Raw genomic sequence first — 26,299 nt, forward strand, 5'->3', positions numbered from 1 at the left:
TAAAAGTGCGGTGGCGACTCGAAATTTCATTGTATGCTTTGCTTATGGTTTAATCGATAAATCATATAGCGACGAATACACCGCTACAGAAAAGTGGCGACTCTGCTGGGGACAAATTTCCTTGGTGGTATTGCCTACTTTTCACCCTTGTTGTGATATATTATTATTTGTTATTTGACATATTTTTGTACAATTTGGGATAACTGTATTGATTGTAATGTTTGAATTGCTTGATATACAATTGCTGTTTGCTTTGGTGATCCGTGAGATGAGTTCTATACCCGAACTCGAGTGCACTCTAGGATAGGAGAATGGCATAGTCTTGTTGACTGGTGTGGAGTATTCCTTAGCCAGTTGACTCGCGAGTCCATTCACTTGGTGGAGGTCATGTTGGACTAATAATGTCACACAAGTTATTTGTGGTTAGGCATTATTCTTTCAATCATGTGCCGCAGAAGCCAAGGACCTTAGTTTACCAAACCCATCTTGGCCTATTTTTAGGACCGTAGTACGGAGGTCGTTCAGATTTCAGTTCTGATACGATTGTTACGCGATACTACACTCATGAGAGTTTCTCTTGAGAATATTCTTGGAATACGAGTATTCGTTCCTCCGATAATATTCGAAAGATGGAACGATGATTATGGGAACCTCTGATAGAACATGTCTGGCAGGTTTAAACCCTAGTACACTCCCTTTGGGTGGTTCTTAACCGAGACTCCATGCTCGTGACTCTCAACAAACCCGTGATTCATGGTTGAGTCGTTCAAACATTGTTAATATCAATGGATCCCGGATCAGGGGTAAAACCTAAAATCCACCAAAGCGGCTGGTTGATATTAAGGATGTTTGAGCCGGTTCATGTACCGTTAATATCAATGGAACTTGGGTGTCGATAAGGTGAAAACCTCAATCCACCAAAATGGATGATTGATATTAAGGATACATAGAGCTTTCCCACGACCTTTGTGTGGTGTGCCTTGCTTGATCCTTGAGTGTGTTTGTTGCATTCATGCATTCACGCATTCATCCGCATTCATGTCATCAGAAAAAGAAAATTTTCAAGGAACTTAAAGGGTTATTTTGCAAAATTTTCAGACATGGAAAGACCAAAAAGGCATACAAAGAAGTACAGCTTCAAGCAGCCTGACGTAAAAGAGTTAAGGAATCTGACATCATATGTATTAGATCCCTTGGGTTTCAAAGCTCGCTATGGGAAGCTTCTGCCTCTGCTCACCACTCAGGTTGACGAAGGATTGATGAGTACTCTGGCTCAGTTCTACGATCCATTGCATCATTGCTTCTTATTTCCGGACTTCCAGCTATTGCCGACTTTGGAAGAATACTCTCATCTTATTGGGATCCCTATTCTGGATCAAGTGCCGTTCAGTGGCCTAGAGAGTATTCTATCTGCTCGAGAGATTGTCAGCTTGTTGCACATAGATGAAGATCTGATTGGAGCTAATCTGACTACCAAAGGCGGAATTCAGGGTTTTCCTTCCGAGTTCCTCATTGCCCAAGCTACCTTTTATGGGAAGGCCATGAGTGAGGATGCCTTTGAGGCTCTATTTGTGCTGCTCATCTATGGATTGGTGCTGTTTCCTAATTTCGACAAGTTCGTGGACATGAACGCCATTAGGATCTTCTCAGTTCTTAATCCAGTTCCGACTTTGTTGGGTGACGCTTATGTCTCTTTGCACCTAAGGAATATGAAGGGTGGAGGAGTTATTGTCTGCTGTTTACCCCTGCTGTACAAGTGGTTTATTTCGCACTTGCCGCAGACAGTTGCTTTCAAGGAGAACAAGGGATGTCTACGGTGGTCTCAGAGACTCATGTCTCTCACCAATGATGATATCACCTGGTACGATCGCGTGTATGATACCGTTCAGATCATCGACTATTGTGGGGAATTCCCTAATGTGCCTCTTCTTGGTACATGTGGTGGGATTACCTACAATCCTATTCTTGCACGACGTCAGCTTGGGTTCCCCCTAAAGGATAAACCTAATAACATTCTGTTAGAAGGTGTGTTCTTTCAGGAGGGTAAAGATCCCCAAGGCCTGAAAGCTAGATTTGTCCGTGCTTGGCGCAGTATTCACAAGAAGAGTAGGAATGAATTGGGTCCAAAGAACTGCATTGCTTTGGAGCCATACACCTCTTGGGTCAGACAGAGAGCTGCCACCTACCTGATGCCGTATGATCATCCAAGACCTACACCGTTGGATATGGCTGGGCCTTCAACCCTCCCTACCCAACGTGTAGAGGAGTTGAGAGAAGAAGACCTTTCGCGTGCTTGGATCCGTGAAAGAGAGGAATTGCTGCTGCAACTCAAGGAGAAGGACGCTATGATTGAATTTCTCGAGCACCGAGTGATCGACGATCCGAACGACACTTGGACTTCTCTGCTTCCTCAGTCATCCAAATTCTGGAAGAGGAGGTATGATCGACTTACAAAAGAGAAAGCTGACATGGAGGCTGCCTATGAGAGAGAGATCAAGAAGTTGTGCACTTCTCGTCTTCCAGCATCCCGAGCTTCTAGGGATCCATAGGATGTCATTTACCTTTTCTCTTTGTAATGAATCAAAAATGCTGTATTTCTTTGTCTCAATATATTGAATGAAATATTTCCATGAGCAATTAAAATGTTTAAATATTCAAAATATTGCAAATAATACCCTAAGGGTTCCTTGAAAACAAAGCATTTGCACAAGCATTGCATGCATCATCTTTGCATAAACAGGTGTTCTCGTGCCGTCTTCTCACTTTGATTCCTGTGTCCAGACAGGATAGCTGATCAAAGGCCGCACCGCTACTCAACGCGACTCAACCATCAACGCAATATGGACCAAGTACAAGCCGAGTTAGCCAAGATGAGGGCTAACATGGCCCAATTTATTCACATGATGCAAGGGGTTGCACAAGGTCAAGAAGAACTCCGAGCACTAGTCCAGAGGCAAGAAGCTACATTGCCACCGCCCAACCAGCCTCTGCAAGAAGGAAATCCAGTTCCTGACGTTCCTGCTGCTGCTATTCCCGTCAACAACTATGCTGTAGGTGAAGAGTTGAGGGGTATCCGAGTTGACGGTCAACCTATTGTTCCTGATGCTGCTAATGCCAGAGCCATCCATGCTCCGGCCCGTAACAGAATTCCGATTGTTGATAGACAAGAGGATATGTTTACCTTACTCAGCGAAGACGAAGATATTTTGGGCAGAAATGATGCGAGAGATCGTAAAGTTGAAGCCCTTGCTGAGAAAATCCGGGCAATGGAATGTCAAAACTCCCTCGGTTTTGATGTTACAAATATGGGATTGGTAGAAGGTCTGAGAATCCCGCACAAATTCAAGGCGCCGTCATTTGATAAATACAACGGTACCTCCTGCCCTCGCACCCATGTGCAGGCATACTACAGAAAAATCTCCGCATACACTGATGACGAGAAGATGTGGATGTATTTTTTCCAAGACAGCCTATCTGGGGCGTCTTTGGATTGGTATATGGAATTGAAGCGGGATTCAATCAGATGCTGGAGAGATCTGGGAGAAGCGTTCCTCAGACAGTATAAGCATAACATGGACATGGCTCCGACCAGGACTCAGCTGCAGAGTCTTTGTCAGAAGAATAATGAAAGCTTTAAGGAGTACGCCCAGAGGTGGCGTGAACTAGCTGCGAGAGTTCAACCCCCTATGCTGGAAAGGGAGTTGACTGACATGTTCATCAGTACTCTGCATGGTGTATATATGGACCGGATGGGAATCTGCCCATTCGGAAGTTTTTCTGACGTCGTCATCTGTGGCGAGAGAACAGAAAGTTTAATCAAAGCTGGGAGGATTCATGACGCAGGTTCTTCGTCGTCCTCGAAGAAACCCTTCTCTGGGGCACCTCGCCGTAGAGAAGGAGAGACCAATGATGTACAACACAGAGGGGGTGTGTACAGAGCCAATGCAAACAGAGATCAATACCGTCCGGTAGCTGCAGTGACTATTCCTGCACCTCAACCTCGTCCACAACAACAACAGAGAGTTCAACAACAACCGCAACAGCAGCAGCAACAGCAGCAACGTCCTTATCAGCAGAGGCAAAGGTTGCAGCCTGATAGAAGATTTGACCCGTTGCCCATGACGTACGCCGAATTATTGCTCGAACTACTCCGGTTAGGGTTTCTAGAGCTGCGTACGATGGCTACTCCAACAGTGTTGCCTCCGGGTTATGATGCAAATGTCCGTTGTGATTTTCACTCTGGGGCACCAGGCCACCATACTGAAAGATGTCGGGCTTTGCAACATAAAGTTCAAGACTTGATCGATGCTAAGGCGATCAATTTTGCTCCGGTGCCGAATGTAGTAAACAATCCTATGCCTCAGCATGGCGGGCATAGGGTTAACAATGTTGAAGGAGGAGAGGCTGAAGATTTGATTGACAATGTGGAAGATGTTCAGACTTCTTTGTTGGTAGTCAAGGGTCGTTTGCTGAAGGGGGGTGTTGACCCGGGCTGTAATGAGAATTGTGTGGATTGTTCAGAAGCTACCAATGGGTGTGACCAGTTGAAGGCTGGTGTTCAGAAATTAATTGATGAAGGTTGTCTCCAGTTCAGCCGGGCCGTTAAAGGTAATGGGTCAGTGTCTACTGTTACCATTTATTTCAAGCCGTCTGAAGGACGAGGACGAGGGGGTGTCAGTACGCCTACAACAAACAATACTCCGGTTACCATTCCAGCTCCGGTAACCATCCGTGCACCAGCTACTATTGTTGCGCCTGGCAGAAGGCAAGTTGAAAATAGTAGGGCTGTTCCGTGGAGGTATGACAATGCCCATCGCAGTAATCGGAGGGTTGTTAACCAGACTAGGCCAACAGTGCAAGCGCCTGTAACAATCAGTGCTCCAGTGAGGACTCCTGTGGTTACAAGTCCGGTGGTGGACAATGTCGGAGGACCAGGAGGTTTTACCAGGAGTGGACGACTGTTTGCTCCTCAGCCTTTGAGAGATGCTAATGCTGAGGCATCTGCTAGGGCTAAGGGTAAACAAGCTGTGGTTGACGAGGAACCGACTCAGAAGGAGGCTGAGGGTTCTTTTGAAAAGGACGTTGAGGAGTTTATGAAGATCATTAAGAAGAGTGACTACAAGATCGTAGATCATCTCAATCAAACTCCGTCTAAAATTTCAATACTCTCTCTGCTGCTGTGCTCTGAGGCACACCGGGACGCTTTGTTGAAGATGCTGAACATGGCGTACGTCCCGCAAGAGATCTCCGTCAACCAGTTGGAGGGTGTGCTAGCCAACGTGAGTACCAGGCACGGTGTAGGTTTCACTGACCTAGACCTAACGCCTGAAGGACGTAATCATAACAAAGCCTTGCACATCACTATGGAGTGCAAGGGTGCTGTTTTATCTCACGTGCTGGTAGACACCGGGTCGTCCCTGAATGTCCTACCCAAGCAGATTTTGAAGAAGATCGATGTCGAGGGAGTTGTGCTCACTCCCAGTGACCTTATTGTGCGTGCTTTCGACGGATCCAAACGGTCTGTGTTTGGTGAAGTCACATTGCCGGTGAAGATAGGTCCGGAAATTTTCGACGTCATTTTCTACGTTATGGACATTCAGCCTGCTTATAGTTGTTTGTTGGGGCGTCCATGGATACACGCCGCTGGGGCAGTCTCGTCGACTCTCCATCAAAAACTCAAATATGTCTGGAACAGTCAGATTGTGACCGTCTGTGGCGAAGAAGAGATTCTGGTGAGTCATCTCTCCTCATTCAAGTATGTTGAGGTAGATGGCGAGATCCATGAAACCTTGTGCCAGGCATTCGAGACTGTGGCGCTTGAAGGGGTAGCTTGTGCTGAGCAGAGGAAGCCAGGTGCTTCGATTACATCGTACAAGCAGGCCAAGGAGGTGGTTGATTCCGGAAGAGCTGAAGGCTGGGGCAAGATGGTTGACTTGCCTGTGAAAGAAGACAAGTTCGGCATCGGGTATGAGCCTCTCCAAGCAGAGCAGAGCGTACAAGCAGGTCCGAGCACCTTTACCAGCGCTGGGCTGATGAACCATGGAGATGTCTTTACTACTGATGGTGAAGACAGTGATTGTGATTTGGACGTCTGGGTCCGCCCTTGTGCACCAGGCGAGTCTATCAATAACTGGACAGCTGAAGAAGTGGTCCAAGTTACTCTACTGACAGAGTAATTTTCCTTTGTTTTTTCATTTTGCATGAAAACCCTACGTTCTGCCCAAGGCGTAGTGGTTCATTGTAGGGCCACACCATGTTTAAAAATGATTATCATAAATAAAGGACGTTTTGCAATCAAATTTTGAGATCTTTGTCTTTCTATTTTCTGTTTTTCACTTTTTCGAAAATAATAAAAATGGCAATGTTTTTGTTTTTGTGACTTTATTGAAATCTTTTTCTAAAAACAAAACATTAAACATGCAGAAGTGATATTTTGGCATCCACTGTGAACGACTCTGTTATGGCTCAGTATGATTTCGACAATCCCATCTACCAAGCTGAAGAGGAGAGCGAGGAAGACTGTGAACTCCCTGCTGAATTGGTCAGACTACTGAAGCAAGAGGAAAGGGTCATCCAACCTCATCAGGAGGAGTTGGAAACTGTTAATCTGGGTACTGAGGACGCCAGAAGAGAGATCAAGATTGGGGCTGCTTTAGAAGACTCTGTCAAAAGGAGGCTAATTGAGATGCTAAGAGAATACGTGGAAATATTCGCCTGGACATATCAAGACATGCCTGGGTTGGATACAGACATCGTGGTGCATCGGTTACCTCTTAGAGAAGAGTGTCCGTCGGTCAAGCAGAAGCTTCGCAAAACTAGTCTTGATATGGCTGTCAAGATCAAGGAAGAAGTTCAGAAGCAGTGGGATGCAGGATTCTTGGCTGTTACTAGATACCCACCGTGGGTTGCCAACATTGTTCCCGTACCGAAGAAGGATGGCAAAGTCAGAATGTGTGTCGATTACCGGGATTTGAACAGGGCGAGTCCGAAAGATGATTTCCCATTACCTCACATTGATGTATTGGTGGATAATACGGCTCAATCCTCGGTATTCTCTTTCATGGACGGTTTCTCAGGCTATAACCAGATCAAGATGGCGCCAGAGGACATGGAAAAGACGACATTCATTACACCTTGGGGCACGTTCTGCTACAAAGTGATGCCATTTGGGCTGAAGAATGCCGGTGCTACCTATCAGAGGGCAATGACGACTCTCTTTCATGACATGATGCACAAAGAGATCGAAGTGTACGTGGATGATATGATTGCGAAGTCGCAGACGGAAGAGGAGCACCTGGTAAATCTGCAGAAGTTGTTTGACAGGTTGGTCAAGTTCAAACTGAGGCTGAATCCGAACAAGTGTACGTTTGGGGTGAGATCCGGGAAGCTTTTAGGCTTCATTGTCAGTGAGAAAGGGATTAAGGTAGATCCAGCAAAAGTCAAAGCTATTCAAGAGATGCCTGAACCGAAAACGGAAAAGCAAGTCCGTGGGTTTTTAGGGAGGTTGAACTACATTGCAAGGTTCATATCTCATCTAACTGCCACGTGTGAACCCATTTTCAAGCTACTCAGAAAGAATCAGGCGATCAAATGGAATGATGACTGTCAGAAAGCTTTTGACAAAATCAAAGAATATTTGCAGAAACCTCCAATCCTGATTCCTCCAGTTCCAGGGAGACCATTGATAATGTACCTGTCAGTTACCGAGACTTCGATGGGGTGTGTATTGGGGCAGCATGACGAGTCTGGTCGAAAAGAGCATGCCATATACTACCTAAGCAAAAAGTTTACCGACTGTGAAACAAGATATTCACTGCTCGAGAAAACTTGCTGTGCTTTGGCCTGGGCTGCTCGCCGACTAAGGCAGTATATGTTGAACCATACTACTCTGTTGATTTCTAGGATGGATCCAGTCAAATACATCTTTGAGAAGCCAGCTCTCACCGGACGTGTTGCCCGTTGGCAGATGATCTTAACAGAGTACGACATTCAGTACACGTCACAGAAGGCCATCAAAGGTAGTATTTTGTCCGACTATCTTGCCGAGCAACTGATCAACGACTATCAGCCTATGATGTTTGAATTCCCTGATGAAGACATCATGTATCTGAAGATGAAAGACTGTGAAGAGCCGCTTGTCGAGGAAGGACCAGATCCTGATGACAAGTGGACACTGATGTTTGATGGGGCTGTGAATATGAACGGTAACGGTGTTGGGGCAGTGTTGATCAATCCCAAAGGTGCTCATATACCTTTTTCTGCCAGATTGACATTCGACGTCACCAACAATGAAGCTGAGTATGAGGCTTGTATCATGGGGATAGAAGAAGCCATTGATCTGAGGATCAAAACACTTGACATTTTTGGAGATTCTGCTCTAGTGATCAATCAGGTCAATGGAGATTGGAATACAAACCAGCCACATTTGATTCCATATAGAGATTACACCAGAAGAATACTGACGTTCTTCAAGAAGGTGAAGTTGTATCATGTCCCTCGGGATGAAAATCAAATGGCTGATGCTTTGGCTACTTTATCCTCTATGATAAAGGTTCATTGGTGGAATCATGTACCACATATTGCTGTGAATCGACTCGAGAGGCCTGCGTATGTGTTTGCAGCCGAGTCCGTTGTTGCTATTGACGAGAAACCGTGGTATTATGACATCAAGAACTTCCTCAAGACTCAAGAGTATCCTGAGGGTGCGTCGAAGAATGATAAGAAGACCCTGAGAAGGCTAGCTGGAAGCTTTTACTTGAATCAGGATGATGTGTTGTATAAGCGGAACTTTGACATGGTCTTGCTCAGATGCGTGGATAGACACGAAGCAGACATGTTAATGCAAGAAGTGCACGAGGGTTCGTTTGGTACCCATGCTGGTGGTCATGCAATGTCAAAGAAATTGCTGAGAGCCGGATATTATTGGATGACTATGGAATCCGATTGCTTCAAATATGCTCGGAAATGCCATAAGTGTCAAATCTATGCTGACAAGGTGCATGTACCACCAAGCCCGTTGAATATCATGAACTCGCCTTGGCCGTTCGCCATGTGGGGCATCGATATGATTGGGAAGATTGAGCCAACTGCTTCTAATGGACATCGCTTCATCTTGGTTGCGATTGATTACTTCACCAAGTGGGTGGAAGCAGCTTCCTATGCCAACGTCACCAAACAAGTGGTCGCCCGGTTCATCAAGAAAGAAATCATCTGTCGATATGGAGTCCCTGAGAGAATCATCACTGACAATGGTTCGAATCTCAACAACAAGATGATGAAAGAGCTTTGCAAAGATTTCAAGATCGAACATCACAATTCTTCTCCTTACAGACCAAAGATGAATGGTGCTGTAGAGGCAGCTAACAAGAATATCAAGAAGATTGTGCAGAAAATGGTCGTTACGTACAAAGATTGGCATGAGATGTTGCCTTTCGCTTTGCATGGATACCGTACTTCAGTACGTACGTCGACCGGGGCAACCCCCTACTCCCTTGTGTATGGTATGGAAGCAGTCCTACCTGTTGAAGTGGAGATCCCTTCTCTGAGGGTATTATTGGATGTCAAGCTGGACGAAGCCGAGTGGATTCGAACACGGTTTAATGAGTTAAGCCTTATCGAAGAAAGACGGTTAGCAGCTGTGTGCCATGGGCAGTTATATCAGAGAAGGATGAAGCGAGCCTTTGATCAGAAAGTGCGTCCTCGGACATTTCAAACTGGTGACCTGGTTTTGAAGAGGATCCTTCCTCCCGGTACAGATAACAGGGGCAAGTGGACTCCTAATTACGAAGGTCCATATGTTGTGAAGAAGGTCTTCTCCGGTGGAGCCTTGATGCTTACAACTATGGATGGTGAAGATTTTCCTTCCCCTGTTAACTCAGACGTAGTCAAAAAATACTTCGCATAAATTGACCCGCTGGACAAAAAGAATAAAAGAGTCCAGGCAAAAATGGGCATCCCGGCGAACCAAAAAAACAGAAAGAAAAGGTTCGGGCAAAAGTTAGGGATAAAAAATGAAAAAATTGTACACCCGGTAAGTCGAAAACCCGCAAGGGCGGCTTAGGCAAAAATGGGTATCCCGGTGGATTGAAAACCCGAAAGGGCGATCCAGCCAAAAGAGGGATTAAAGCGAAGACTACAGTTTGAGTTATCTGTACTTCATCATGCTTCGTCAGCTGCCATCTCGACAGATGTGATCGGTCCAGTCAGTCTTCTCAGAAAGCAAGGAATTGGGAGGAAACTGATGATCTATGAGTTATAACGGAGTTGGGAAACAGTGGATGCCGTGTTCACATTGCCATTAGGATAGTTTATTTTCCTTTTGTGCGCAATTACCTCTTCCTAGGAATTGCTTCCCAATGTATTTGCCTTTTCAGGCACACTTTCAATCAATAAAAGTCGTTATTCAGATAAATCGCTCTCTTGTTTTTACTTTTACTGTTTTGTTTGCAAAAACGTCCCAATTTTTTATAAGCATTGCATATAAAAACATGAAGGCTAAACGATGACGTGCAGAAAAATTAAAACATTTGAAAATCATTTTGAATGTTGAGGATACTTGAGCATATCTTGTCCACGTACCCCCTGGGGCATCTGTTGTTCCGTTGCGCAGGTCGTTACCTGTGAGCAGTCTCCAGCAGTTCTTTCCCCAGACAGAGCCATTCTCCTAGCTACGGATTGTTGAAGTCTTCCCCAGCAAAGTAGTTATTTCTCCAGCAGAGTTTATCCTACCAGTGGATTGGACGAGTGTCCATAACAGACTGACACCTGCATCCCCAGCTGAGTTGATTCTACTTGTGAATATTGTGGGTCGTCCCCGCGGAGTAACAGTTATTCCCCAAAGCATAGTCTATTTTATCTGAGGTTTGTATGAGCCTTATCCCCAGAGAGTTGCATGGATTATCTCCCCCAGCGGAGCATTTATTTCCCCAAGTGGAATTTTTTGTGTGGATTGATTGGGCTATCCCCAGCAGTTTACCGTTGTTTTCCCCCAGCGGAATTGCCTTGAAGATTTCTCAGCACAGTCGTCCTGTGTACTCCCCCAGCGGAGTTCTCATCATACTGCATTGCATATAGTAATCATTGCATCCTCAAAACTGCGTAGCATTTCCATCCCATATGGAGCATTACGCCATAGAAAAATTCAAACATATGCATTCATGTGTTCGAAACCCCATCAGACTGCATCCCCCGGCAGAGGCGGATCATCTTTATTCAACATCGGCACAACACGTCTGCTACAGTTGCTTCGACAGCATTCAGATTGATATCCCCACAGAGGTTTATTTCCTCACCCGATGGTGACAGAAAGTTCGTTTCTCCCCAGTGAGACCCCCAACAAGTGATCAGCCTTGCTTTGACATATCTCAGATGTCCGTTCTTGTAATACCAGTAAGTGTCATGCCAACACCCGCGTGTGTTCTATCATTTTTTTTTGGTGTCGGTAAACACCATTGCTTCGGTGTCGGTAAACATCGAGTCTCACCTAGTCATCGGTAAATGTCTGGTCTTGCTTTTGATGTCGGTAAACATCATCTTTCGATGTCGGTAAACATCGAGTCTTTCCCTCAGTCATCGGTAAATGTTTGATAATTCCCCAGTTAGAAATCCCCAGTAGAGTCATCTGTAAATGTCCTACCTGGTTTTCAGTTGCAAACATTTGTTTGTTCCTCCCCAATAAATTTCTCACCCCAGTCATCGGTAAATGTCTGGTCATCTCTTTTTGATGTCGGTAAACATCATCTTTCGATGTCGGTAAACATCGAGTCTCATCCCAGTCATCGGTAAATGTCTGGTCATTCTTTGTTTCTCTTGTTAATAAAATCAGTATCCCCAGAAGTCGTCGGTAAACGTCTTGTCTGGTATCACAACAAAGATTTTGTTCTTCCCCAAGCGGAGATGCCATCGGTAAATGGCCCAGTTTTCTTCGATATCGGTAAATATCGAATTCCCAGTTGCAGCAGCCATCGGTAAATGGCCTTGTTAAAGTTGACATCGGTAATTATCAAGTCACCTAGAAGCCACCATCGGTAAATGGTCTTGCTTCCTTTTCTACACCAAGTTGTTTCCCAGCAACCATCGGTAAATGGTCTTGCTGAAGTTGATATCGGTAAATATCAAGTTTTAACCATCGGTAAATGGTTTTGTTTTCATCAAATTATTTCCCAACAGCCATCGGTAAATGGTCTTGCTGAAGTTGATATCGGTAAATATCAAGGTCCCATTTTTAACCATCGGTAAATGGTTTCGCTTTTCAGAAGTTGTTTTCCCAGCGGCCATCGGTAAATGGTCTTGTTGAAGTTGATATCAGTAAATATCAAGTTTCCAGTTGTTAACCATCGGTAAATGGTTTTGCTTTTCTGAAGATGTTATGCAGTTGTCATCGGTAAATGACGTGGTTCTTCTTGTATTATATCCAGTCGGTGCAAATTTCTACGGTTCTTTTGTATTCAATCCCTGTTTACCCTGAAAGTCTGACAGCCGTTGCTATCATCCGTTCGGGTTCCCAGCTGATTGAATAGGGGCAGCTGTAGCACCTCAAATTTTCACCTATCATTGTACATACATTCTCATATTAGGTCATAGCATATCATGGTCCACTGCATAGCATTGCATTGATCCATTTGCCTCAAGTGCAAGCCAATCAAGAAATTAGGTCAAACTGATCAGGAGATCAGTCAACCAAGCAAGCAAGGGTGTTTCTCAAGAAGCCAAGGCCCTAGGGTTGGTCCAACATGTTCACATGACTTGGAGGCCCATTTGAAGTGTTTAAGTCAAGGGTTGGATGTTCAGAAGTCATCAGTTCATGCACAGTCAGCCAGAAATCCTAGAAAAGTCAAACTTGGTCAACTGTGGTTGATTTTATGGTTTTGATGGTTGGATTTGGTTTGAAAGAGCTTATTCATGTCCCAATAGGCCTCATATATCATGGCAAACAATATCACTGGAGAATTTGAAGCCAATCAGAAAATTTCCAAAAATAGAAACTGGACCTGTAATTTTAACTGCCAAAAATGGAAACTTCTTGATCCCAAACTTACATCATGATACAAGCTTCAAATGAATTTTTGCCCAACATGAAAGTTGAAGATCTTGTTCTCCCATTTCCAAAAAGTCCAAGAACTCTCAATTCCCATGTATGGTTGTCAAGATATGATCAAATCATTTTCACAAATTCTTGAACTTCAAAAGGCCATATCTCTCAAACCATTTGGCCAAAATTGGTGAGGTTTTTTCCAACAAACCACATTTAACCTCCTCTTTCCAAAAATATAAATTTCATGTGCCAAAACATTGCCAATCAAAATGGCCCTTTTTGAACTATCATGTTTAAATTCAAGTGAAGTGAAAATTTGAAGTTTTGATTTAAGCAATTTCTATCAAATTGGCCAATTAGGATTGACTTAAGACATCATTTCTGACTTGCCAAAGGCCCAAAATCGTGCAGCATACACCCTCCTTGTGCACTTGGTTGAAGATTAGCAAAATGGCAATTTTACTTATTTTGAGATAATGGTGGTTAGCATCTGTTTAGCAGACTTAAAACAGAAGTATATAAACATTATTTCTGCCATTTCAACCCTAGCAGCAGCCATCTAACATCAGAAAACTCTCATTCTCTCTCAATTTCCATTTTCTCACTTTTCATATTTCTGCTGAAACTTCAAAAGAGCCCGAGCATCCATTGGTCTTTTCATCACCTGGCCAACATTTGGAAGCAATTTGAAGCACCAAACCCCAGCTGGAAGTTCATCTCATGTTCTGTTTTTCCAAGGCTCCAACAATGGTGAAAATCGATTTGAAAGATTCCAAGCCTTTCTGAGCTAGATTGCTTCAAGTATCCATCATTACCAACCATAAGGAGGACCTGTTTCAAGTCAAAGCATCCAAAGCACCACTGTTTCTCCATTTGCTTCAAAAACAAGTAAGGTTTCGACCACCTTTTTTCTCTAATCCATGCTATGTGTTAAATAGATCTTGCCTTGTTGGTTATAATGCAACTGGAATCGCATGAAATGAGTGAGTATTGAGTGAAATATCTGGAAATGAAGTTTGGTGTTCATTGATGATTTTGCTCGATGCATGTTATTCAGTGTGTTTCAATGCAATTGGTTGATGGATTTGTAATGTTTGAAGTTTGTTTGTTCGTTCGGTATGGCTAATTTCAAATTCTGGGCGATTTAATTTTTCATGTTTGAATGAGAGTGATGAATGTTCACTGTTCCATTTGAAAACCCTAAATGCATTTCCAGAAATCTGAGTTTCACGTGATTGTTTGTTGCTGTATGATGTCGCATGAAGTTCACTATATCACTGCCATGCTGTTTATGAAGTTCTGGTTGAAATTTGTTTTATGATGATTTGAATGAAGAAGATGAGTTACTGTTGAAAACCCTAAACATGCGTTTTGCCCAGAACACTGTGCCCAGAAAACCCTAATTTTTTCCACCCAGATTTCTGTTTGGTCTGAATATCGTGTTTGGTTGGTTGGATTCGTTTTTCGCTTGCATGAGAACACTGTTTTATTGCCATGCACAAATCACTGCTTGCCACGCATCTAAACGGTACGCACCGTTTCATTAAAACATCCACAAAATTACAACACTGCCACCGGTCACAATTATTTTGATTAATTCATTTATTTGTTTCAATAATTATTTCATTTTGCTACACAATTTTACAAAAATCACATCTCATTCATTGTTAATCCAAAATTCATGGGAATTTCTGCATTGTGTTCATCTTGATGTCTAGAATTTTATCGTGATTTTTCCAGAATTTTTGCATGGTCGAATTTTAATTGGTGCTAAGGTTTTGTTCATGTGTCAATATTTTGTACCCTTTGCCAATTCAATTGTGAAATGATGAGGATATATCCAATGACCCTGAAATTTTTTGTGCTTAATCTACACTCATCCATGGTGATTTTGATATAGAGTTCTTGAATTTATCTTATTTGGTTGCTGAGTTATGAATTTTTGAACTAGGGTGTGACAATTTGTGTCACACCAATGTTATGCAATTTCATGATTTTTGATGACATGCTTCCTGACCTCCAATTAATGTGAATTTTTTGCATGAGCCTTTTCTTATATGTCTAGTTTGTGTGTGAATTTTCTTGGAAATAATTATGCCATTTCCTAATTGTTTGGGATTTTTCCCCCCTGTCTAGTCAAATGTTGACTTTGTGTGATACATCTTGCCATTCCATTTGGGAAATTCTCATACTTTATTGGATGATCATGAAATTTTACATGTGATTAGTAGACATCTTAATCTTTGTCATGGTGTTGATCCCATTCATTTCTCATATGTTATCACTGATTTATGAATTTTTGAAGTTGATACATGTTTGTTTGACCTCTTTGAGCATGCTTAAACTTGCTTTGACTTTCTGATTTTTATTAACTATCTTCCCATGATCCAAATGAGCTGAAATTTTATATGCATGTCATGTTATGGATTATGATTGATCATGAATTATTTGATGATTTTTGGAATTGATTATGATTGGTTTTGAGCTAAGTCTTGCTGTTGACTTCTATGAGCTTTCATTTGCCATACTTTGACTTCCTTTGCTTATGAAATCATGATGATGAATGATATGAATGTGGGACCAATTGAGTTTGCTTCTTAAATGTTTGAACTTGATTTTGGTTGACTTTCATCTGCTGTTTTGACTTTCTCATTTATTTTTGACCCTAGGCTTGTCCTAGGGGTCTCCTGGCTTATGTTTGAGTTCATTGTTTCAGGTTGAGCTACAAATGCTTCAAAAAAACTTTTTGCAAGTTGATTAAGCTTATTTGTTTATCATGAGCTAACCTTTGTTTTGTAGGTGGCTTGACTCATATGATTTGGGTCTTGTGCTTTGCACGTTTGTCTGTCTGTTTTAACTGTTGATTCCTTTCCTTTTGCTTTAACTTGTGAACTGTATACTGATCTGTTTGACCATTTCAGGTACCTTTAGTTGCTTAGTTCTTTGAACTTGCTTTGCTTTGCTTTAATTAGCAACTTGCTTGAGGTATAATTTCTTTTTCTTCATGTAGTCTGGAAGACCTGGCCTGTTACTTGGCCAGGCAACTGTCTGAAGTCCTCCTTAAGAGGCAATGCTTGTGTGTGTTTACTTTTTGTCCCAAGCAGGAAAAGTCCTTCAAGTAAGGCAATTGGTGGATATAAGAGATAAGTAGTCTATCTCCCACTATTCAGTGAGTCTTCTCCTTGCTCCCATTACATGGTTGTAGCATTGAGATCCAAACCCAAGATCTATCGAGTCAATAATGTGGAGAGAGTTCCTACTTTCTGAACTCCCACACCTTCTGATATTTAAATGCTCTCCCTGATCAGGGATAAGAGCAATGAGGCACACCCCTCATCTCCTTTCATCTGCTTCACCTTAGCCTCTCAATGGCAAGGTTAAGAGCAATCTTTGACCCTATTCCAGTTGGCCTCAGTGCCTGACCCTCTTGTATGAGCCTCCTTGTTTGGTTATAGAGTGTGCTGTTTGATTCTCATTGATTGATTGTTGACCTCATATGCACATGTTTGCTTGTATGCTTTATGCATTTATCATCATTAATTGCCCATTAATGCATGATCATCTCATTTGTCTCTGCGACACATCTTTGTTTGTTTGCCCATTGAGGACAATTGTAAGACCATCCATTGGCCATTGCTCCTGGGATATGGAAGTGAGTATAAGACCATCACATTGGCCACTCATCTTATCTTTGCTTGTTGCATTGTTTGTATGTGAGGATACAATTGTAAGTCCCCGCAAGTGGGCATTTGTTTTCCTAGGATCATACTGCGTATGTTAGAGTAAGCCCAGACAGATTGGCATTTGACATCCATGTTTTGCTTTCTTTGTTTATGTGAGGATGCAATTATAAGTCCCTGTAAGTTGGCATTTGCTTTCCTATGATCATATGTTGGATATTGGTATAAGCCCAGACAGATTGGCATCCGGTATCCAAGTTCCTTTGTTTGAGGAGATTAGTATAAGTCCATTGAGTGGCCTCTGATATCCATTTCTGTTTTAGGAGATTGGTGTAAATCCATCTATTGGTATCCGGTGTCCGCTTTTTGTTAGGAGATTAGTGTAAGACCATTGAGTGGCCTCTGATATCCATTTCTGTTTTAGGAGATTGGTGTAAATCCATCTAGTGGTATCTGATATCCGCTTTTGTTTGTGAGATTGGAGTAAGACCATTGAGTGGCATCCGGTATCATTTGTTTGTTTATTTTATCATTACTTATTGCCCATTCCAAAGGACACACTTGAATCATCTCCTATATGATCTCAAGAGGTGAACCTTCTAAGAAGTTTTACAATCCATACTCATCCATTCATCCCCATTATGTCCTAAACCTTTTCACACCTTGATTCCAAACTTGACATAGATATTGTGCAAACTTCTTCATGTTTTCAAACTAAAAACCTGGACCCAAGTCCTTGACTCTTTTTTTCAAACTCCGTTTCATAATACTTCTTTTGAATTAATCTTAATCATACTTTGACTCTACTTTCACAATCACAATCAATTAACTTCACCCATTCAATTGTTTTGGCCTTGTCCATTGTTAATCTTTTCATGCATTAGCCATAGGTTTCAATTATCATTGTGGTTGATGTAAATCTTACCTATCCTTAGTGAGTCGACAGTAAGACTTCCGTACTGAAAACAGGGTTAACCCCTCTAGTGCGTCGAAGCTATCCTCACATGGTGGATGTTGGTCTTGGTCGAGTTTTCTCCCATTGATAATGAAAAGCCTCAGTGCTTGTTTTTTAAAATTGAATCCACCAACTTTTGGAAATCTTTTAGCCGAACTACGGCGTTTTGATCCTTACCTTTGATGGAAGGTACGTAGGCAACGGGTTCATCCGTTCAAACCCAATAATAAAAATTGTATATTCTTTTCTCATCATCCCAATCATGTTTGCACAATATTTATGTCATGACAAATAACAATTTAATACAACAAGTGTGAAAAGGGCTCCCTAGGAGTACCTAGGACGTAGTGGGTGCCTAACACCTTCCCATTGCGTAATTTACCCCTTACCCAGACTCTCTGATCTTTTATTAGTTTTCTACGTGTAAAACTTCTTAGGCTTTTGTTCGCTTTTTAGCCAATCCTTTGGATAAATAAAAGTGCGGTGGCGACTCGAAATTTCATTGTATGCTTTGCTTATGGTTTAATCGATAAATCATATAGCGACGAATACACCGCTACAGAAAAGTGGCGACTCTGCTGGGGACAAATTTCCTTGGTGGTATTGCCTACTTTTCACCCTTGTTGTGATATATTATTATTTGTTATTTGACATATTTTTGTACAATTTGGGATAACTGTATTGATTGTAATGTTTGAATTGCTTGATATACAATTGTTGTTTGCTTTGGTGATCCGTGAGATGAGTTCTATACCCGAACTCGAGTGCACTCTAGGATAGGAGAATGGCATAGTCTTGTTGACTGGTGTGGAGTATTCCTTAGCCAGTTGACTCGCGAGTCCATTCACTTGGTGGAGGTCATGTTGGACTAATAATGTCACACAAGTTATTTGTGGTTAGGCATTATTCTTTCAATCATGTGCCGCAGAAGCCAAGGACCTTAGTTTACCAAACCCATCTTGGCCTATTTTTAGGACCGTAGTGCGGAGGTCGTTCAGATGTCAGTTCTGATACGATTGTTACGCGATACTACACTCATGAGAGTTTCTCTTGAGAATATTCTTGGAATACGAGTATTCGTTCCTCCGATAATATTCGAAAGATGGAACGATGATTATGGGAACCTCTGATAGAACATGTCTGGCAGGTTTAAACCCTAGTACATTCCCTTTGGGTGGTTCTTAACCGAGACTCCATGCTCGTGACTCTCAACAAACCCGTGATTCGTGGTTGAGTCGTTCAAACATTGTTAATATCAATGGATCCCGGATCAGGGGTAAAACCTAAAATCCACCAAAGCGGCTGGTTGATATTAAGGATGTTTGAGCCGGTTCATGTACCGTTAATATCAATGGAACTTGGGTGTCGATAAGGTGAAAACCTCAATCCACCAAAATGGATGATTGATATTAAGGATACATAGAGCTTTCCCACGACCTTTGTGTGGTGTGCCTTGCTTGATCCTTGAGTGTGTTTGTTGCATTCATGCATTCACGCATTCATCCGCATTCATGTCATCAGAAAAAGAAAATTTTCAAGGAACTTAAAGGGTTATTTTGCAAAATTTTCAGACATGGAAAGACCAAAAAGGCATACAAAGAAGTACAGCTTCAAGCAGCCTGACGTAAAAGAGTTAAGGAATCTGACATCATATGCATTAGATCCCTTGGGTTTCAAAGCTCGCTATGGGAAGCTTCTGCCTCTGCTCACCACTCAGGTTGACGAAGGATTGATGAGTACTCTGGCTCAGTTCTACGATCCATTGCATCATTGCTTCTTATTTCCGGACTTCCAGCTATTGCCGACTTTGGAAGAATACTCTCATCTTATTGGGATCCCTATTCTGGATCAAGTGCCGTTCAGTGGCCTAGAGAGTATTCTATCTGCTCGAGAGATTGCCAGCTTGTTGCACATAGATGAAGATCTGATTGGAGCTAATCTGACTACCAAAGGCGGAATTCAGGGTTTTCCTTCCGAGTTCCTCATTGCCCCAGCTACCTTTTATGGGAAGGCCATGAGTGAGGATGCCTTTGAGGCTCTATTTGTGCTGCTCATCTATGGATTGGTGCTGTTTCCTAATTTCGACAAGTTCGTGGACATGAACGCCATTAGGATCTTCTCAGTTCTTAATCCAGTTCCGACTTTGTTGGGTGACGCTTATGTCTCTTTGCACCTAAGGAATATGAAGGGTGGAGGAGTTATTGTCTGCTGTTTACCCCTGCTGTACAAGTGGTTTATTTCGCACTTGCCGCAGACAGTTCCTTTCAAGGAGAACAAGGGATGTCTACGGTGGTCTCAGAGACTCATGTCTCTCACCAATGATGATATCACCTGGTACGATCGCGTGTATGATACCGTTCAGATCATCGACTATTGTGGGGAATTCCCTAATGTGCCTCTTCTTGGTACATGTGGTGGGATTACCTACAATCCTATTCTTGCACGACGTCAGCTTGGGTTCCCCCTAAAGGATAAACCTAATAACATTCTGTTAGAAGGTGTGTTCTTTCAGGAGGGTAAAGATCCCCAAGGCCTGAAAGCTAGATTTGTCTGTGCTTGGCGCAGTATTCACAAGAAGAGTAGGAATGAATTGGGTCCAAAGAACTGCATTGCTTTGGAGCCATACACCTCTTGGGTCAGACAGAGAGCTGCCACCTACCTGATGCCGTATGATCATCCAAGACCTACACCGTTGGATATGGCTGGGCCTTCAACCCTCCCTACCCAACGTGTAGAGGAGTTGAGAGAAGAAGACCTTTCGCGTGCTTGGATCCGTGAAAGAGAGGAATTGCTGCTGCAGCTCAAGGAGAAGGACGCTATGATTGAATTTCTCGAGCACCGAGTGATCGACGATCCGAACGACACTTGGACTTCTCTGCTTCCTCAGTCATCCAAATTCTGGAAGAGGAGGTATGATCGACTTGCAAAAGAGAAAGCTGACATGGAGGTTGCCTATGAGAGAGAGATCAAGAAGTTGTGCACTTCTCGTCTTCCAGCATCCCGAGCTTCTAGGGATCCATAGGATGTCATTTACCTTTTCTCTTTGTAATGAATCAAAAATGCTGTATTTCTTTGTCTCAATATATTGAATGAAATATTTCCATGAGCAATTAAAATGTTTAAATATTCAAAATATTGCAAATAATACCCTAAGGGTTCCTTGAAAACAAAGCATTTGCACAAGCATTGCATGCATCATCTTTGCATAAACAGGTGTTCTCGTGCCGTCTTCTCACTTTGATTCCTGTGTCCAGACAGGATAGCTGATCAAAGGCCGCACCGCTACTCAACGCGACTCAACCATCAACGCAATATGGACCAAGTACAAGCCGAGTTAGCCGAGATGAGGGCTAAAATGGCCTAATTTATTCACATGATGCAAGGGGTTGCACAAGGTCAAGAAGAACTCCGAGCACTAGTCCAGAGGCAAGAAGCTACATTGCCACCGCCCAACCAGCCTCTGCAAGAAGGAAATCCAGTTCCTGACGTTCCTGCTGCTGCTATTCCCGTCAACAACTATGCTGTAGGTGAAGAGTTGAGGGGTATCCGAGTTGACGGTCAACCTATTGTTCCTGATGCTGCTAATGCCAGAGTCATCCATGCTCCGGCCCGTAACAGAATTCCGATTGTTGATAGACAAGAGGATATGTTTACCTTACTCAGCGAAGACGAAGATATTTTGGGCAGAAATGATGCGAGAGATCGTAAAGTTGAAGCCCTTGCTGAGAAAATCCGGGCAATGGAATGTCAAAACTCCCTCGGTTTTGATGTTACAAATATGGGATTGGTAGAAGGTCTGAGAATCCCGCACAAATTCAAGGCGCCGTCATTTGATAAATACAACGGTACCTCCTGCCCTCGCACCCATGTGCAGGCATACTACAGAAAAATCTCCGCATACACTGATGACGAGAAGATGTGGATGTATTTTTTCCAAGACAGCCTATCTGGGGCGTCTTTGGATTGGTATATGGAATTGAAGCGGGATTCAATCAGATGCTGGAGAGATCTGGGAGAAGCGTTCCTCGGACAGTATAAGCATAACATGGACATGGCTCCGACCAGGACTCAGCTGCAGAGTCTTTGTCAGAAGAATAATGAAAGCTTTAAGGAGTACGCCCAGAGGTGGCGTGAACTAGCTGCGAGAGTTCAACCCCCTATGCTGGAAAGGGAGTTGACTGACATGTTCATCAGTACTCTGCAAGGTGTATATATGGACCGGATGGGAAGCTGCCCATTCGGAAGTTTTTCTGACGTCGTCATCTGTGGCGAGAGAACAGAAAGTTTAATCAAAGCTGGGAGGATTCATGACGCAGGTTCTTCGTCGTCCTCGAAGAAACCCTTCTCTGGGGCACCTCGCCGTAGAGAAGGAGAGACCAATGCTGTACAACACAGAGGGGGTGTGTACAGAGCCAATGCAAACAGAGATCAATACCGTCCGGTAGCTGCAGTGACTATTCCTGCACCTCAACCTCGTCCACAACAACAACAGAGAGTTCAACAACAACCGCAACAGCAGCAGCAACAGCAGCAACGTCCTTATCAGCAGAGGCAAAGGTTGCAGCCTGATAGAAGATTTGACCCGTTGCCCATGACGTACGCCGAATTATTGCCCGAACTACTCCGGTTAGGGTTTCTAGAGCTGCGTACGATGGCTACTCCAACAGTGCTGCCTCCGGGTTATGATGCAAATGTCCGTTGTGATTTTCACTCTGGGGCACCAGGCCACCATACTGAAAGATGTCGGGCTTTGCAACATAAAGTTCAAGACTTGATCGATGCTAAGGCGATCAATTTTGCTCCGGTGCCGAATGTAGTAAACAATCCTATGCCTCAGCATGGCGGGCATAGGGTTAACAATGTTGAAGGAGGAGAGGCTGAAGATTTGATTGACAATGTGGAAGATGTTCAGACTTCTTTGTTGGTAGTCAAGGGCCGTTTGCTGAAGGGGGGTGTTGACCCGGGCTGTAATGAGAATTGTGTGGATTGTTCAGAAGCTACCAATGGGTGTGACCAGTTGAAGGCTGGTGTTCAGAAATTAATTGATGAAGGTTGTCTCAAGTTCAGCCGGGCCGTTAAAGGTAATGGGTCAGTGTCTACTGTTACCATTTATTTCAAGCCGTCTGAAGGACGAGGACGAGGGGGTGTCAGTACGCCTACAACAAACAATACTCCGGTTACCATTCCAGCTCCGGTAACCATCCGTGCACCAGCTACTATTGTTGCGCCTGGCAGAAGGCAAGTTGAAAATAGTAGGGCTGTTCCGTGGAGGTATGACAATGCCCATCGCAGTAATCGGAGGGTTATTAACCAGACTAGGACAACAGTGCAAGCGCCTGTAACAATCAGTGCTCCAGTGAGGACTCCTGTGGTTACAAGTCCGGTGGTGGACAATGTCGGAGGACCAGGAGGTTTTACCAGGAGTGGACGACTGTTTGCTCCTCAGCCTTTGAGAGATGCTAATGCTGAGGCATCTGCTAGGGCTAAGGGTAAACAAGTTGTGGTTGACGAGGAACCGGCTCAGAAGGAGGCTGAGGGTTCTTTTGAAAAGGACGTTGAGGAGTTTATGAAGATCATTAAGAAGAGTGACTACAAGATCGTAGATCAGCTCAATCAAACTCCGTCTAAAATTTCAATACTCTCTCTGCTGCTGTGCTCTGAGGCACACCGGGACGCTTTGTTGAAGATGCTGAACATGGCGTACGTCCCGCAAGAGATCTCCGTCAACCAGTTGGAGGGTGTGCTAGCCAACGTGAGTACCAGGCACGGTGTAGGTTTCACTGACCTAGACCTAACGCCTGAAGGACGTAATCATAACAAAGCCTTGCACATCACTATGGAGTGCAAGGGTGCTGTTTTATCTCACGTGCTGGTAGACACCGGGTCGTCCCTGAATGTCCTACCCAAGCAGATTTTGAAGAAGATCGATGTCGAGGGAGTTGTGCTCACTCCCAGTGACCTTATTGTGCGTGCTTTCGACGGATCCAAATGGTCTGTGTTTGGTGAAGTCACATTGCCGGTGAAGATAGGTCCGGAAATTTTCGACGTCATTTTCTACGTTATGGACATTCAGCCTGCTTATAGTTGTTTGTTGGGGCGTCCATGGATACACGCCGCTGGGGCAGTCTCGTCGACTCTCCATCAAAAACTCAAATATGTCTGGAACAGTCAGATTGTGACCGTCTGTGGCGAAGAAGAGATTCTGGTGAGTCATCTCTCCTCATTCAAGTATGTTGAGGTAGATGGCGAGATCCATGAAACCTTGTGCCAGGCATTCGAGACTGTGGCGCTTGAAGGGGTAGCTTGTGCTGAGCAGAGGAAGTCAGGTGCTTCGATTACATCGTACAAGCAGGCCAAGGAGGTGGTTGATTCCGGAAGAGCTGAAGGCTGGGGCAAGATGGTTGACTTGCCTGTGAAAGAAGACAAGTTCGGCATCGGGTATGAGCCTCTCCAAGCAGAGCAGAGCATACAAGCAGGTCCGAGCACCTTTACCAGCGCTGGGCTGATGAACCATGGAGATGTCTTTACTACTGATGGTGAAGACAGTGATTGTGATTTGGACGTCTGGGTCCGCCCTTGTGCACCAGGCGAGTCTATCAATAACTGGACAGCTGAAGAAGTGGTCCAAGTTACTCTACTGACAGAGTAATTTTCCTTTGTTTTTTCATTTTGCATGAAAACCCTACGTTCTGCCCAAGGCGTAGTGGTTCATTGTAGGGCCACACCATGTTTAAAAATGATTATCATAAATAAAGGACGTTTTGCAATCAAATTTTGAGATCTTTGTCTTTCTATTTTCTGTTTTTCACTTTTTCGAAAATAATAAAAATGGCAATGTTTTTGTTTTTGTGACTTTATTGAAATCTTTTTCTAAAAACAAAACATTAAACATGCAGAAGTGATATTTTGGCATCCACTGTGAACGACTCTATTATGGCTCAGTATGATTTCGACAATCCCATCTACCAAGCTGAAGAGGAGAGCGAGGAAGACTGTGAACTCCCTGCTGAATTGGTCTGACTACTGAAGCAAGAGGAAAGGGTCATCCAACCTCATCAGGAGGAGTTGGAAACTGTTAATCTGGGTACTGAGGACGCCAGAAGAGAGATCAAGATTGGGGCTGCTTTAGAAGACTCTGTCAAAAGGAGGCTAATTGAGATGCTAAGAGAATACGTGGAAATATTCGCCTGGACATATCAAGACATGCCTGGGTTGCATACAGACATCGTGGTGCATCGGTTACCTCTTAGAGAAGAGTGTCCGTCGGTCAAGCAGAAGCTTCGCAGAACTAGTCTTGATATGGCTGTCAAGATCAAGGAAGAAGTTCAGAAGCGGTGGGATGCAGGATTCTTGGCTGTTACCAGATACCCACCGTGGGTTGCCAACATTGTTCCCGTACCGAAGAAGGATGGCAAAGTCAGAATGTGTGTCGATTACCGGGATTTGAACAGGGCGAGTCCGAAAGATGATTTCCCATTACCTCACATTGATGTATTGGTGGATAATACGGCTCAATCCTCGGTATTCTCTTTCATGGACGGTTTCTCAGGCTATAACCAGATCAAGATGGCGCCAGAGGACATGGAAAAGACGACATTCATTACACCTTGGGGCACGTTCTGCTACAAAGTGATGCCATTTGGGCTGAAGAATGCCGGTGCTACCTATCAGAGGGCAATGACGACTCTCTTTCATGACATGATGCACAAAGAGATCGAAGTGTACGTGGATGATATGATTGCGAAGTCGCAGACGGAAGAGGAGCACCTGGTAAATCTGCAGAAGTTGTTTGACAGGTTGGTCAAGTTCAAACTGAGGCTGAATCCAAACAAGTGTACGTTTGGGGTGAGATCCGGGAAGCTTTTAGGCTTCATTGTCAGTGAGAAAGGGATTAAGGTAGATCCAGCAAAAGTCAAAGCTATTCAAGAGATGCCTGAACCGAAAACGGAAAAGCAAGTCCGTGGGTTTTTAGGGAGGTTGAACTACATTGCAAGGTTCATATCTCATCTAACTGCCACGTGTGAACCCATTTTCAAGCTACTCAGAAAGAATCAGGCGATCAAATGGAATGATGACTGTCAGAAAGCTTTTGACAAAATCAAAGAATATTTGCAGAAACCTCCAATCCTGATTCCTCCAGTTCCAGGGAGACCATTGATAATGTACCTGTCAGTTACCGAGACTTCGATGGGGTGTGTATTGGGGCAGCATGACGAGTCTGGTCGAAAAGAGCATGCCATATACTACCTAAGCAAAAAGTTTACCGACTGTGAAACAAGATATTCACTGCTCGAGAAAACTTGCTGTGCTTTGGCCTGGGCTGCTCGCCGACTAAGGCAGTATATGTTGAACCATACTACTCTGTTGATTTCTAGGATGGATCCAGTCAAATACATCTTTGAGAAGCCAGCTCTCACCGGACGTGTTGCCCGTTGGCAGATGATCTTAACAGAGTACGACATTCAGTACACGTCACAGAAGGCCATCAAAGGTAGTATTTTGTCTGACTATCTTGCCGAGCAACCGATCAACGACTATCAGCCTATGATGTTTGAATTCCCTGATGAAGACATCATGTATCTGAAGATGAAAGACTGTGAAGAGCCGCTTGTCGAGGAAGGACCAGATCCT

This window comes from Lathyrus oleraceus, chromosome 7 (genome assembly GCF_024323335.1).
Source record: "Lathyrus oleraceus cultivar Zhongwan6 chromosome 7, CAAS_Psat_ZW6_1.0, whole genome shotgun sequence".
NCBI classification, from domain to species: Eukaryota; Viridiplantae; Streptophyta; class Magnoliopsida; order Fabales; family Fabaceae; genus Lathyrus; species Lathyrus oleraceus.